Source organism: Manduca sexta, chromosome 27, assembly GCF_014839805.1.
Source record: "Manduca sexta isolate Smith_Timp_Sample1 chromosome 27, JHU_Msex_v1.0, whole genome shotgun sequence".
Lineage (NCBI taxonomy): Eukaryota > Metazoa > Arthropoda > Insecta > Lepidoptera > Sphingidae > Manduca > Manduca sexta.
The window spans coordinates 4,075,477-4,090,193 of NC_051141.1; the positions used below are offsets into that span (position 1 = coordinate 4,075,477).

Below are 14,717 nucleotides of genomic sequence, written 5' to 3' on the forward strand. Positions count from 1 at the left end.
TAGAGGCTAATAAAATGATTTAGTATTTTTTAAAATCACATATATTTCAGGCTTTCTTTGCTTTCTATGCTTAATCTCTTATTTTTTAAGTACCTACTCTTATTTGTTGGTTACATTAAAAAAAAAAAGATTTTTTGTTTGTTTTTACGCGTAAATATAAAAACAACGTAACGGATTCTGATGAAATTTGGTATACGGATAAACCATATTTTGCTCCCATGGAAAGTAATGTTTTTTTTTAAATAGTTGGTGCTGGTGCTAGGAATCACTACAGTGGTTATAAACTTTTTAGCAAGAAAGGGTTTTCATACGGGCGAAGTCAAAGAAATACGTTGTATCAAATAAAATTCTAATGTTTATTATTGGTAACACAGAAAAATTTACTTGACCTGATTTTTACCAACGCTCAAAAGACTAATATTCCCTACAGTGGCGCATTAAAAAATAAAAAGTCTATAGTGAGAATTTCGCTAATTGTCAAAAGAAAATTTAAGTGTTTCGAGTGAGTGATTTTTCTAAAATTTCGTATTTTCACGTGATTTTACGGTTTTTTAAATATAGTGTAAATTTGATGTGACTATTTTTAAAATGTTTGTCTTGAGACTCGTGTTATAATTACGTAGCATACAGTGTGTGTGTTATTGATGTGTTTACGGTGCGTTCTAAGATTGTTGGTCACGTCTCCCCTTCGCCTATACTTATACGGCTGATCCTGCGTAGTTTTGGAATGACAAATATTTTTATTAATTGCTTACATTGGTATTAATGCAATATAAAAGATTTTTTCCAATTTTTCCGGGCCAAGTAAAGCCCCGTTTGGGGTTTCCAATATCATTTAGAGTGATGTTTTCGATGAATTGTTGAGTGTATGCTCGATAACAGCACTCAACTTTATACTCCAATCGCGTATAATTGTAATAAGACTGAACCTGGAATAAATGGCTACAGTTAGTAGTGAGTGCTACCTTCAATAGTTTTTTAAACCTTACTCTCCAGTGGGTACGTTACACCATCAATCATCAGTTATGATGACGCATACGCATCTATTTTAATTTATTTAGTTTGGTGCAAGTATACTCCTGGTATGGTGCCCTAACCTTTGACAGCTGTGAGTAAACATTGTTGGCAATTTACTATCAGATATGTAATCTTGTGTGAAACCAACATTTGTTTGTATGCACTTATCACTAACCAAGGTTTATTGGCGAGATTTGGGACTGAAATTGAAATTGATATTATTAAAATTATAATCAGTTGATTATATTTAGTCTTGGTATAGCGATTATGTCTAAGTTTATTTATGAATTTCAGTATTTTTTCAATATTTATGATATCATATGATATTAATTAATCAGTCAAAAGTTTTACTTTGAGATTTTAGTCAATGGTAAATACTTCATAGCTATATTAAAGGTATTAGAAAAATCCATTTAACAACACAGGAAGTATTAAAAGAATTTTACACCATATTACAATGAAAGAGTAATATAGCTTTTAAATACAATATTATAAATAATATATTTATATTTTAATGGTTAGAGAGTGGTATACTGTAGCTAGTTAATCAATATTCCATTAATTTGACTGACTTAAAGAAGTTCTTTTGGGGTTTAGAAATTAAAGTTGCATATTTTCGAAACAATTTCTTTGTCATAACCATTAAAATGTGAACAAGTGCAGGTGCTATTGGTCGAAGAAGTAACATATCTTATCAAAACCAATATATTAATGGTTAATATTTCACATAAATTGATGTTTATTTTGGCAAACCAATATAATCTTTGCCAAATTTAATTGGATAGTTTCTGAAAATCACTTTATACAATTTATCAATATATATTTTTTTTTGATCAATTTAAATGCAAAGAATCTGTTTTTGTCTATGAACATTACCTACTATAATAACATCATACATATCATTTAGGTAGAAACATTTTTAATTCATTTGAGAAGCAGGTTTGTGTAGGTTAAATAATTGTTTTTTTCATTGATCTTATATATTTTCTAAATGATGATTGCTTGATGATTTATAAATGATGGCAATAATGCAGTCTTTCTTATCACTATCTGTAGAACATAGTGTAGAATGCCTCATTCCTTTTATTTAATTGTATAATATCTATATACATATATTGCTAAATAACAAAAATGATACTATGGCATTTTGTTTTACTCTGATTACTTATATCAACACAAAAGTATGTGTAAATCTTTGGATGTTTGGTAAAAGCATCCTCAGATGCAGCTGCGTGATTTGGGTGAATTTCACCAAATGAGTAGACCATGCCCTGGATTAACACATAGGCTACTTTTATTTCAGTAATTTACTCTTATGAAAAATTATGTAATTGGCTTCCATGGAATATAACAGAATTTGTTAATGACATTTTTCAAATAGATAGATAGCACTGGTCAAGTAATGCTTAGAGTGTTTTAGGGATTTTTGTAACAGCAAAAGCTTTTCTTGTGGGTGAAAATAAAATTTTCTCAATCTCTGTCTAGCTATGTTATCTATACATTAGGAAAAACATAGTAAATAATAGTATATTACTTTTAAAATTAAACCATACATTTGTATTGTGCCTGCAATTAGTGAATGAAATATAATTAGTATATGTACACATTAGCTGTTATTAAAAATGCCGTAATATTTATAACATTTGTCAAAAGTTTTCCCTAGGAATACACCTGCACAGGTGTTTATGACATCCTTTAATATTGTAATAACTACAGGCACTTTTCTTGGCCACAGTTTTATCTTACATTTGTAAAGATAATCTACGGCGTTAAATTTATGATGCGCTAACTTACGCTAGTTTATTTTTAACGGTGTGTAAAATTGGGTGACGCATAGTATCTTATTCGCCACTCTATTCGCTGGACCAAACAATATTTACTTGCTTAATTAATTTGTTTAGACATGTACAATATATTTCGTAATGATTTCTTTCGGAGTATACTTTTGAATGCCGGTGTGATGTCATGTCGGCGTACTTACGCACCCACCCATTGCGTTAAGGTTACGATTATGGTACATATAATCGTGTTATTATGTATGTGGCAAGTACCTTGGATGCCAACAATAATTGTTTAATTGAAAACAAAAACTTGGCTTGTTATTGACATTATTGGTATTTGTTTATCCGGCAGCGCTGGGCATGCCGCGGCTGTAATAATAGTGGAATACCGTGGCGCCATCTAGTAGGTACTTTCGTGCTCAATATAGAGAGCCCTTAATTCTTAATCCCAAAATCAAGACAATATGGTTTTAAAAAATGTATACCTACCGATTAACCTTCCTAGGTTTTCATTGAGCGCTTAAATAGGTGCAACCAGAATTTAAAATTTTGTGTGATGACGAAAATAAATGTTTTTGTTGCAATCCTTTTAGTTTTTATGAAACAACTGTTTATTCAACAGAAGTGGCTTTTATCAAAGAAATCCTAGATACTCAATTGGGCACGCGGCGCTATCAAATCTTCACTGTTGCTATGCAAAGTTCAATAACATACAATTAAGTCGCTATGGCACGATTTGGCAACGCAAAATATTTTTTACAGCGCATCTCATGTCACTACTCGCTACTAATAATTGGTAGGCGTTTGATCTGTATGATATTACTAAAATCATAATGTATCAACTGTAGACAGTCTTTACCATGTAGGCTATAAGACTTTACGAAAAATGCAGAATATATTTTATAACGGCCAGAGTTTGCGAAAATTCATACTCCTACATGTGGCGTACATGTTTCTATTCATGTTGCATGTTTAAAAACAAAAACGTATTAATAGAGTTAATTATAACTCCCTTTCCTTCTCACCAAGCTTAAAATTATATTTATAAAACATTCGGACGCTATACTGCATACAACATTTTACGAGAAATCTTGTTTGTTTTTGAACGGGGGCCGTGCGTTTCTTTGTAGTAAAGTTTTATTCATTAATTTGTCAGATACCGGTTAGAATACTAGAACGAGACGGTACTTGGACTTGTGGAACTAGGACATGTAATCAATGCCAACAGTATACAACCACTTCTAATGTTTGTTGGCGAAGTATATTTTTAAATGCTTAAGTGTGATAAGGTACAGAGTTATTTTGCGCTTTGTAAATATTTGCCATGCGTTTTCGATGCCTATTTATACATATTTTGTATTTTTCCATGAGTTCGTAGACATTGTATTCACGCAAACATGTAATGTATATTTTCTCGACAGTTCCTTATGTCCAACGTTTTAAAAAATCAATAAGATGAATGAAACTTATTCTGTCTGATTCATCTCATAGAACTAACACTTCTGGTTCCAGTTGTATTTCGTGTGTGGCTAATGAGAAGTAGCTTGTAAACACATTTACACACACATTACGTATTTATTCCCGAATGGGAATCGGGTATGCAGAGACGAAACCAGGACACCCATTTTTCGCCAAGTGTGGTCCGTCCTATGAAGCGATAGGGGGCGAGCCTATCGCCATATCGGACACGAGCACGATCATCGTATTGTTATCGTAGAAAAAAAAATAATATTGTCCTTCCTAATAACAAATTGAAAACTCGCAAGATTCGGCTGAGTATTTTAAGCCACTTGGCTTAAAATACTCAGCCGAATCTTGCGATTAGTTCACTTGAACTAGTGTTGAAAAATCGCGGGCGTGGAATTATCGGCATTACTTTTATTTTGTTTATTGTAAGCTAAAAATTATTGTAAAAAACGAAGAGTTGGTCTCCTAACCAAATGTATGAAAAGGACAGTTGAATGATTAAGATGGCCGATTCTTTGATTATGCAATGTTTGTAAGTAGGCAACGAACAATTCAATTCATGTCATGTTAAATATCGCCCACAAAGACCAATAGATTAACAATCGTTAAAGCCCAATTATTATACTATTAACAGGGAGACGAATCGGGTTGTTTTCTTAGGCGTAACAAAACCATATAACTTTTTTTCCAGATAAAAAAAACGAATGGTCATCTGAACCCCTATAGTTCGTTATTAGTTACAATATTGTAAACCAGTCATCAGGGCTGTAGGTAGGGTCATTGGCGCCATTATTATATTGTTTATTCTATTTCCCTATAATATGATTTGAACTAATCTATAACCGGGCGGGCGCGTTCTGTTGCCAGCCCTCTGCTGTTCACAAAATTTATTAATGTAAAAACATCTGTGTCAGTTAGTATTACTTCTCGCACATTCTTCCTATTTGTCACATCACACAGTATTTCCTAACTAAGCCTTTGATCAAAATATCTTACTTCTTACTCATATAATTAATGCGATAGTCTAAAATGTTTGGAAGTTTGTATGTTTATGTATACGCAGAAACAATTCAACGGATTTAATTGTTATTTGGCATGTAGGTAGATTATGTCTTGGACTAACATATAGACTATTTATTTTTCTGGTATGTTAGGGACTTTTGCATCGGGAAAGGCTATTCACGCGAACGAAGCCGCGAGAAACACTTAGTACAATATGTATATAAATACTTTCGATAATTAAAACATGAATCAGATTGTTAAGAGCGTTTACGTGCCGCGCGTGAAGTCAACTATAGGTAATTCTTCGCAAAATTCACTCACACAGAGCCGTTGCGTAGCTGTGTGCGTAGAGTTAGCGCGTCGGCTATCTTTATAGTCAGACCAACCAATTTTGATCTTTTCGCTTTAATTATCTAATTGGAATGTAACTTATGATTTATGAATTTATGATAAATAAAGAATTCTATTATTAAATATATAAGAATTCATCATGAAATAGTTTATATGTATCATTTTGTAATTATAAAAAATACATATGCACATCTCAGAAGTTCTCTATAGGAATTTCGAAGGAGTGTGAAGTCTACCAATCCGCACTAGGCCAGCGTGGTGGACTAAGGCCTAATCCCTCTCAGTAGTAGAGGAGGCCCGTGCTCAGCAGTGGGCAAGTATATAATACAGGGCTGATATTATTATTATTATATTTAGAAAGTACCCTTTAGTAAAGTGGAGCTCATCATGAAGCCGAAAGATAGGCACCAGAACTCCGTAATCAGACAATAAATCAGGAAAATTACTGTGCTACGATGTTTATAATGGACCACATAATTACTCCATAGATCTGCAGTTTTTAATATTTAGCGTATTGAAAGTTTAAATTAAGTCATTAGAAATTACATATTGGAATTTATATTTTCAGTCAGAAGGTGTATGTAATGAGATGTCATTTTTAGGTGTATAACTAAAAAGTGAGAAATAAAAGACTTCTTTTTCGGAAGTTGGCTATATTTTTTGGATAGTTTTTTTAATAGGTATTGCTTCTCAGTGACATCGATCATCAATCGATCGATTGTACATCCATGTATAACAATTTACCAGTTTTATATCCATAGTTTGTGCATAATATTTGCGACACACGACGAAGCAAAATAGTTGGTTCTGTACTTTTTTTTTACCAACAGCAGTCAGCTTTGACTGTAAGTATGGGAATACCGTCTTTTACATCGCCACAGGCAACATCTTTATCAGTTTCTTCCCTAGCGGCCTCTTGCATCCTGTCCTCTGCAGCTAATTTCAATCATTTAGCTAACTCGTCGTAACATTTCATGTAAACATTTTGCGTTAATATTGGTAAATCTATGGAAGCTAACTGTTCGTTTAAATTTGATCTACCAACTTCAGTCATCATAGCTCCATTCACAGTTCCACGATATACGTCCATACTATCAGTATATCTCTTAGCGCTTAAATAGCTTAAATTCCATATTGCACATATTACACTTCATTAAAAATGTTGACTGCAAGCAAACATTCTCTTTCAATAGTTGTAAATGTTCGATACTACAACCTGTTGCTCTGTTGTGGTTATTGAGTGTTTTAATTTGATCCAAAAAATATTGAAAATCTATAATTTTGCGGCTTTTAATAACCTTATTTATTTTGAGTGTAATATCAGGCACGATTACCTAAAAATTAAAAAAAAATATATAGAATATACTATTATTGTTATCGAAGTTTACGCAAACACTACATACTTAAGTAAAACTGCATATGGATCTAGACGCGTTTAATTTATACAAGTATAATGACGCCGAAACCTGCACAGGGTTAAACGTCAGGATAAAATTATATGTAAAATTGATGTGAGCGTGTAAACCTAAACTAGCCCAAATAGTTAAGAAGATAGGTATACTAACTACTACTAGTAGTTTTATTCACTAGCTACATAAATTACCAAATCGCTTATTTCTAAGGTTCAAAGAGGAGAAAAATATAGGATTCCGTCTCTCGTCACTTGAATTTTCTTAACAGTGCGCATCAGTGAACACAAAAACCTTGTTATTTGAAAGTAAGCGTACCTATGCATTATACAAAAAAATCAGCCAAGTGCGAGTGGGACTCGCGCAATGGGTATTTGGCGAGTTGTAAACGTTTTGACAACGGGACAGCAAAGTGATTCTATAAGGTTAAGAACTCACGAAGCGGTTTTTACTCGCGCCCGCCGTGGTTGAGAAACGGCTGTTTTATTTCCAAACTCATGACGACCGGAGATCTGTGCGATTTGTAACTACCGCGGTTCCGATTATGTCCTGCAAACTTGGCGAGCGATTATCGCAAGGCGGGCGGTTACAAGATGGACAGTTAACGGTCAGTTGAGTTCCAGAACGCCATGGACACATATCAGAAACGATCACGATGGAGGAAAATGGCGTCAGATTTCCGTAACCACCCCTCCCCTACCGACTACTGCAGTCGCCCACCTACTAACCACAGAGCGCGCTGGTGCTACCGTGGCCCGCACGATTCTACTAGTTGGCCGCCAATACAGCGGGTACCGCATACAACCGCGCACGCCGCGGGCGTAAAACGAGTTTTGAAATGTGCGTTTAGTCCATTGAAATATTACAATTTAAGGACCGAATATTGCATTTCTTGGAGGACATTGAAATTAAACTAATTTTCCGGATTCTATCGCGGTTTTTTGTTTTTTATTTTTCTCCCGACGTTTCTTGGAGGACGCAATTTTATTTTTGGGCCATGTGTGGGGGGTCAATAGAAGCTTAACCTCAAGTTTGTGGGGTCGCCACCCTTGTCCCCCGGCCGCCATCTTGGAAAAAGGGGTGAAAACACTTTTTTCGCGATATCTCGGAAACTATACGTCTTACAAAAATTTTGTAAAGCCATGATTTGTAGCAAATTGTTTTGCCTGCAAATATGTTTTTTCTCCTTTATCCCCAAATGGTAACTCATACCTTTTCTAACTTCATCACATTCGTTAAGTTAAATTTGGTTAGTTCTATGGCAAAGAAAAGAGTTAGGACTTTTATAAACATTTTCTCACATTTTTGCTTATAACTTCTTTAATTTTTAATTTAGGGCAAAAAGTTATATAAACATATTTGTAGGCAAAACAATTTGCTACAAATTATGACTTTACAAAATTTATGTAAGACGCATAGTTTCCGAAATATCGCGAAAAAAGTGTTTTCTCCCCTTTTTCCATGATGGCGGCCAGGGGACAAGGGGGCGACCTTACAAACTTGAGATTAAGCTTCTATTGACCCCCACACATGTTCTAAAAATAAAATTGGGTCCTCTAAAAATACAAAGCTCATGTAACATTTCAATGGGCTAATTGTTTTTAGCTTAAGGTTCCATTTTTTCCTTCGAGTAACTATGCTCAAGTGTTTAATGAGTAAAAAGCAACAACCATAACTACAGACGCATGTTATAACATTAGTACATCAATCTTTTAGCTTTTGCTTTAGCCGAAGTTTCAGCGTTGTTACGTTTCCTTTTCTTGCCTAGAAATAGCTTTACTTCTCATTGTGTCTGAAACATAATAATATAATAATAATTTATAGTAACTACTAAAATTATTGTCAATCATTAAAGGAAAAAATATTTTACTTACTAAAGTACTAAGATGTGGCAATCACTGTATACACGTGACTATTTTTTCTACGCACAGCAAAGTCCAACTGGAGTCTCGCCGGAGCGACGAGCGATACGTCCTCTCTCTAGAAAGCCTCAAGGCGGACTAATTTGAAACGATTTGCGCGTTGCGTTTTATAGTGGTATTTAAAATATTTATAGAAAAATAACAGAACTAATTTTGTAGAATTTTTAAATTGTATGTTTTTAAGGAGATGTTCTTCTATTATAGTAATCCAATATTATATTCAATTAAGTAAGATATAGTGATAAAAAAAAATCATTTAAATGACCAACATTTCTGAAATTTTCGAATACTTTGAATTTTTATTTCTCATGAATTAAACATAATAATATATTTTTTCTCTACTAACTTTTTTCTTCAGGATCTTTTTAGTTAGATAAAAATAACATATTGTTATGTTCCTTAGTGGTTTAAGATATTTTGAGCTTCGAAATAGACGTTCGAAGCGCAAATTTGAAAACCTCTGTTCAGTAATCATTAAACAATTTACAAATACTCAATAAATCTAAAAATTTTCTCTACTAACTTTTTAGACAACAAAATTTTCTATAATAATTACTAATTCATATGTTTTTAAAATAATGTTTTGATGGATATTATCTCCTTCGAAAAGTGCTGTTTTTGAGACATACGGCGCGCGGATGCGTAAACGCTCTTAAAACAAATATTATTTTGATTGTACGATGTTGACCTTTACTTAAATCTATACTATTATATAAAGCTGAAGAGTTTGTTTGTTTGTTTGTTTGTTTGTTTGTTTGTTTGAACGCGCTAATCTCAGGAACTACCGGTCCAAACTGAAAAATTCTTTTTGCGTTGGATAGCCCTATGTTCGTGGGGTGCTATAGGCTATATATCATCACGCTATACCCAATAGGAGCGGAGCAGTAATGCCTAATCTCAGGAATTACCGGTCCGAACTGAAAAATTCTTTTTGCGTTGGATAGCCCTTTATTCGTGGAGTGCTATAGGCTATATATCATCACGCTATACCCAATAGGAGCGGAGCAGTAATGGCTAATCTCAGAAACTACCGGTCCAAACTGAAAAAATCTTTTTGCGTTAGATAGCCTTTTATTCGTGGAGTGCTATAGGCTATATATCATCACGCTATACCCAATAGGAGCAGAGCAGTAATGGCTAATCTCAGGAACTACCGGTTCGAACTAAAAAAATTCATTTTGTATTTGATAGCCCTTTGTTCGTGAAGTGCTATAGGCTATATATCATCACGCTATGACCAATAGGAGCAGAGCAGTAATGGCTAATTTCAGAAACTAGGAGTTTGAACTGAATAATTCTTTTTGTGTTGGATAGCCCTTTGTTCCTGGAATGCTGTAGGCTATATATATCATCACGCTATGCCCAATAGGTGCGGAGCAGTAATCGCTAATCTCAGGAACTACCGGTTCGAACTGAAAAAAAAAAATTGTGTTGGATAGCCCTTTGTTCCTGGAGTGCTATAGGTTATATATATATCGTCACGCTATGACCAATAGGAGCGGAGCAGTAATAAAACATGATGCAAAAACGGGGACAATTTATTAGTTTTGAGAGCTTCTGTTGCGTGCGCTGCGTAAACGGTTAAAGTTATGCAACAATAATGTATGACGGGATTGTTCCTCTTAAAAAGTTCTACAAAAATATATCATAAAACAAAGTCTCCCGCTGCATCGGTCTGCCCGAACGTGTTAAACTCAAAAACTACCCAACGTATTAGGATAAAATTTGGTATGGAGACAGTTTGAGACCCTGGGAAGAACATAGGCTCCCGGGAAAATATATAGCGTGACTTTTATAACGGAAAACTTTAGCCCGAAAAACTTTATAACGCGGGCGGAGCCGCGGGCAAAAGCTAGTGTTAAATATATTTTCAGATAGTGTACTTATTTATAGAAAGTGAATTCGTTAATATTTGACAACGATCATACAAAAGTCGGCTTACGTTTGTTCACAATGCCCTTGTCCATATATGATTATTTCCTATGAACGTAAGTGTTGTGTATTCAGTGTGTCAGCCATTCAGATTGTATTAAATTTGTATTGATTTATGATGGTCAGAATTGTTTTGGCTACGATTGCAAGATTTCAGAGTATCAATTTTATTGATTAAAGAGTTATCCTAAAATGAATTTTGTATTTTATTCCCGTTGAATATATTGCATAAAATATATGGATAAATATTATTAAACTGAAGATTTTTTTTTTGAACGCGTTAATCTTAACTGCTACTCCGATTCTTTTACGAACATGAGGTTATGTTACCTCCAATTGCCGTAGGTTTTTTTAAGCAGGGATCAACTAAAAACACGCAGTTGTCGGGCGAAGCTACAGTAGAATTTAATATTTTATCAAAGTATTCTTGCATTTTCCGTTAGAAACTCATATCAATTCGATATTTCCATGCATCATTTTAGTTCCACTCGCATGGAATCGATTTCCATTGAATTCTGTGAAAATTTGTTTCAATATCAACCTGCTTAGACGTAGATAGTCTCGCGCCAAATTCTGTATTATTAAGAAAGTTTACTAAAGTATTATGTGCAATTGTAATGTATATGGTTTTCAAAATTTAGTTACTTTTTTTAAATGTTTTGGAAAAGCCAATACATATACTGATAATTTATTGCATTCAATGACATCATATAGAATAAACAATACCTCTTATCGATATTGTAGAATCATTGAGGTACTTATCCCCAAAATTCGTTTTAAGAATTTCCAGTTAAAGATTCAAATGTAGACTTGGAGACACTAAAATGCAGGCTTTGAAGGCGCATTGCATAAGCGAGGTCATATCTGATCTAGAAGTACTTGTATTATACTTTATAATGTGAAATTGAAATATGAGTGGAATTTGAAGCAATATCAGCCCTATGTTATTAGCATTATTGATATTGTATAATTTTATAAAAACTAGAAAGTTTTAAATGTACATTATAAAATTGCATTGAGTTTTATGTAAGTTACAAGTCATAAAAAATATGAACAGATAACATGGTGACGAGACAATGCTATAAAATGTTTGTTATTGGTGCTGAAGCCAGAACAAACAAACATGCGGTGGAAATGAGTATCTTGACTTATAGAGGTCAGTTACGTCAGTCACGTGTACCTCGCTTATGCAAGCATGAGTATGTTTTTTTATTAGCCATAAATGTGGCGAGGATGGTTTCGATACGGGTAGGATCGTCAAGGCTTTGCGAGTAAGGTTTAGTTGCAGGGCCCTTATTCTCTATCCCGCATGTTATTTTGACAGTGTGTAACAAGCACGTAACACAACGCATCATGTTTAGGACTATAGAAATTTGGCTTACAGAATACCATTCCACGCACATTTCTCGAAGATAACATGACACGGCCGCGTTACGCGTTTACACTATCATACAGAATAAGGGCCCAGGTGACGTTGGTTGAAGTCTCGAAGGTGCTTGTATGATTCCTAGATTATAACAGCCATACTTTGATAAAAAAAAAAGTAATATTTTTATGCATATTGTCTGGAGGCTGGCGTTAATTCAGACTTGGTTTTAGTACCTCTTTTAATAAAAAGCATTTAGACAAACAGTTACATAAAACACACTAATACTTATTTATGTCGTTGCTGTCTGTCGCGTGATATTTTGATTACGAAATAATTTTAAGTTAAACAAAAAACTTATATCTGTACCGTCTACGCACGATTGTGCATATTTACTTTGGGATTGATGTCATCATAGGGTATTTAAAACTTCCCAGTATCTTCAAAGGAATTATTGTTGCGAAGATTATAATCTTCGTGTTTAGTTTCTATTTTACTGTGGCAACACTGTTTATTATGGTCGGCTTATCAATGACTGACGACTAATGCGTGAATTGTTCCGTTCAAGAAATTGTTAAAACATGAGCGTATCAAAGTAATATATTATAATGGCTGTTACTTAGGTGGTCTGAGTTTAAAATAGATTTTAGTTTATTCATTACTTAATTCCTTACTGAAAAAAAATACGCTTGTCTGTTTAATAAACCCGCTCAGTGTTGCTGGAATCGAACTCGGAATCTCCCATTGTAGAGCTTTTAATGAAGCAACATTGAGTAAATCACATTACTAGTTTAGGCTCCTGGCTTCGGCCGCGTGAAAATTCTTTCCCGGTACAAAAGTCAATTCAAAATTGTAAAGGTTCATAGCGCCACCTGAACGATGCTATCTTAAAAAAAGAACAGTTTTTCCCATAGAAGCAAGTTACTGGGATAAAAGTATAGATAAAGCCTTTGGGCAAGGACATGTTCTATCCGTGTGCCCAATTTTATCCAAATATGTTGAGTTGCCAGCGTTTACTTCTAACAAACATCCAAACATTTTCATATTCTTTCGCAATTATAATATTAGTAAGATAAGATAAGTAGTTAGATGATAAAAATAATGTACCATAGCACAAAGCAATCGGCCAGGTTAGCGCATACGTCCTTGTCCATCCGCATTAGCATAGATTATTCATTAATCACAACTTGTAGCCGCTGGGACGTAAGTATCGATAGATTTTATTGCACACCGCAACGCTACTCATCTCGGTACTTCAAATACTTTGTTGAGATTTGACTTTGTTTCAATTTGCCATTTATTTACTGACAGGTATATTCTGCTGTCCCCGAATAAATAAATAGTAAACGCACTCTATGCATGTATTAAAGGAGATTTGATTTCATATTCAATCTATTTAGCTCAAATTCATTGAGGATGACATAAGTCAATACGATGTTTCCTGGCATGTAAATCCAAAAAATAGTCTTTATTTAAAAAAATAGTCTACATAATCGAACTACCTTTGTAAATTCTTTAATCTAATTTCTCTTGTTTATTACTTACCTATTATAACATAGCAAAACGAGTACTACAATTTTACTATTAGGGTAATTGCGTCTGAGGTGAGTAGGTTTTTATTTATTAATTAACAAAATACATCATTTTGAAGAATTAGTCTGTCAGAAATAATTGCAGTGAAGAGTTTTAAATAAATTGAATGTATGACTGTGATTATAGTAGGCTTTCATATCAGTTGTTATAACTAAACCAAAAATTTAAATCTTAACCGAGAGTCTTGGCGCACACTGTCGCGGTCCAAACGCCTCTAATAAAAAGGTTCCATTTGTTTAACAGAAGAAGTACTGCGAGGATGATTAGAAATAAGGTAGGTATTTTATTGTATGATTACGAGTAAAATATCACTGAAGGGCACAATCAGAAAAAATCTTTAATAATTATTGGTCAAGGTCTCCGCCGCCGTCGACACTTCATAGGAACAACGTGGCGTTGTTATTGTATCCATAAAGCTACAAAGGCATTAATCGTTTATTAAAATTGAGCATCAACATCAAGACGTCACGTCATGACATTTTGATCCTCTCTAATTACCTACATGAAGGTTGATTGGCGCGGACGTTTAATGCTAGTTGAGGAATGAGTGAATGGAGAATATTACTAGGTCTGTGAAATCACTTGAAACTTTATGATCGCATAGCCTATAGACTATACGATCATATAGAGTCATATGTCTAGGGAAACACCTGGTTTAATAAGTCGCGCGAATAGTTTTGAAGTTGAAAATTTTAGTTTCCGCATATTTAACTATTTCGTGCAGTCGCGGAAATTACACGTGACGTCGTGTTTATACGCGCCGCTCAACAACTGTATGTACATAGTGTCGCAGTCGGAAATTCGGCCACAATAACTTTTTTTATTCAAGTTGTATGTGACTTGATGTTACAATAGTGCTATAAGGATAATAATTAAT

At 34.0% G+C, this 14,717-nt stretch overlaps 1 protein-coding gene across 2 annotated transcripts in view; it reads left to right on the top strand.

The window, feature by feature from the left end:
• Window positions 1–429: 429 nt before the first annotated feature.
• Window positions 430–14,717, top strand: part of LOC115448629 — a 119,357-nt gene continuing 105,069 nt past the window's right edge. The window contains exon 1 of one of the 2 annotated variants that reach the window (XM_030176117.2): window positions 430–502. The gene's annotated coding sequence lies outside the window, so the exon portion shown is untranslated. Of the gene's footprint in view, window positions 656–14,717 lie in introns of both variants that reach the window. The other variant, XM_030176116.2, reaches the window with a different exon arrangement.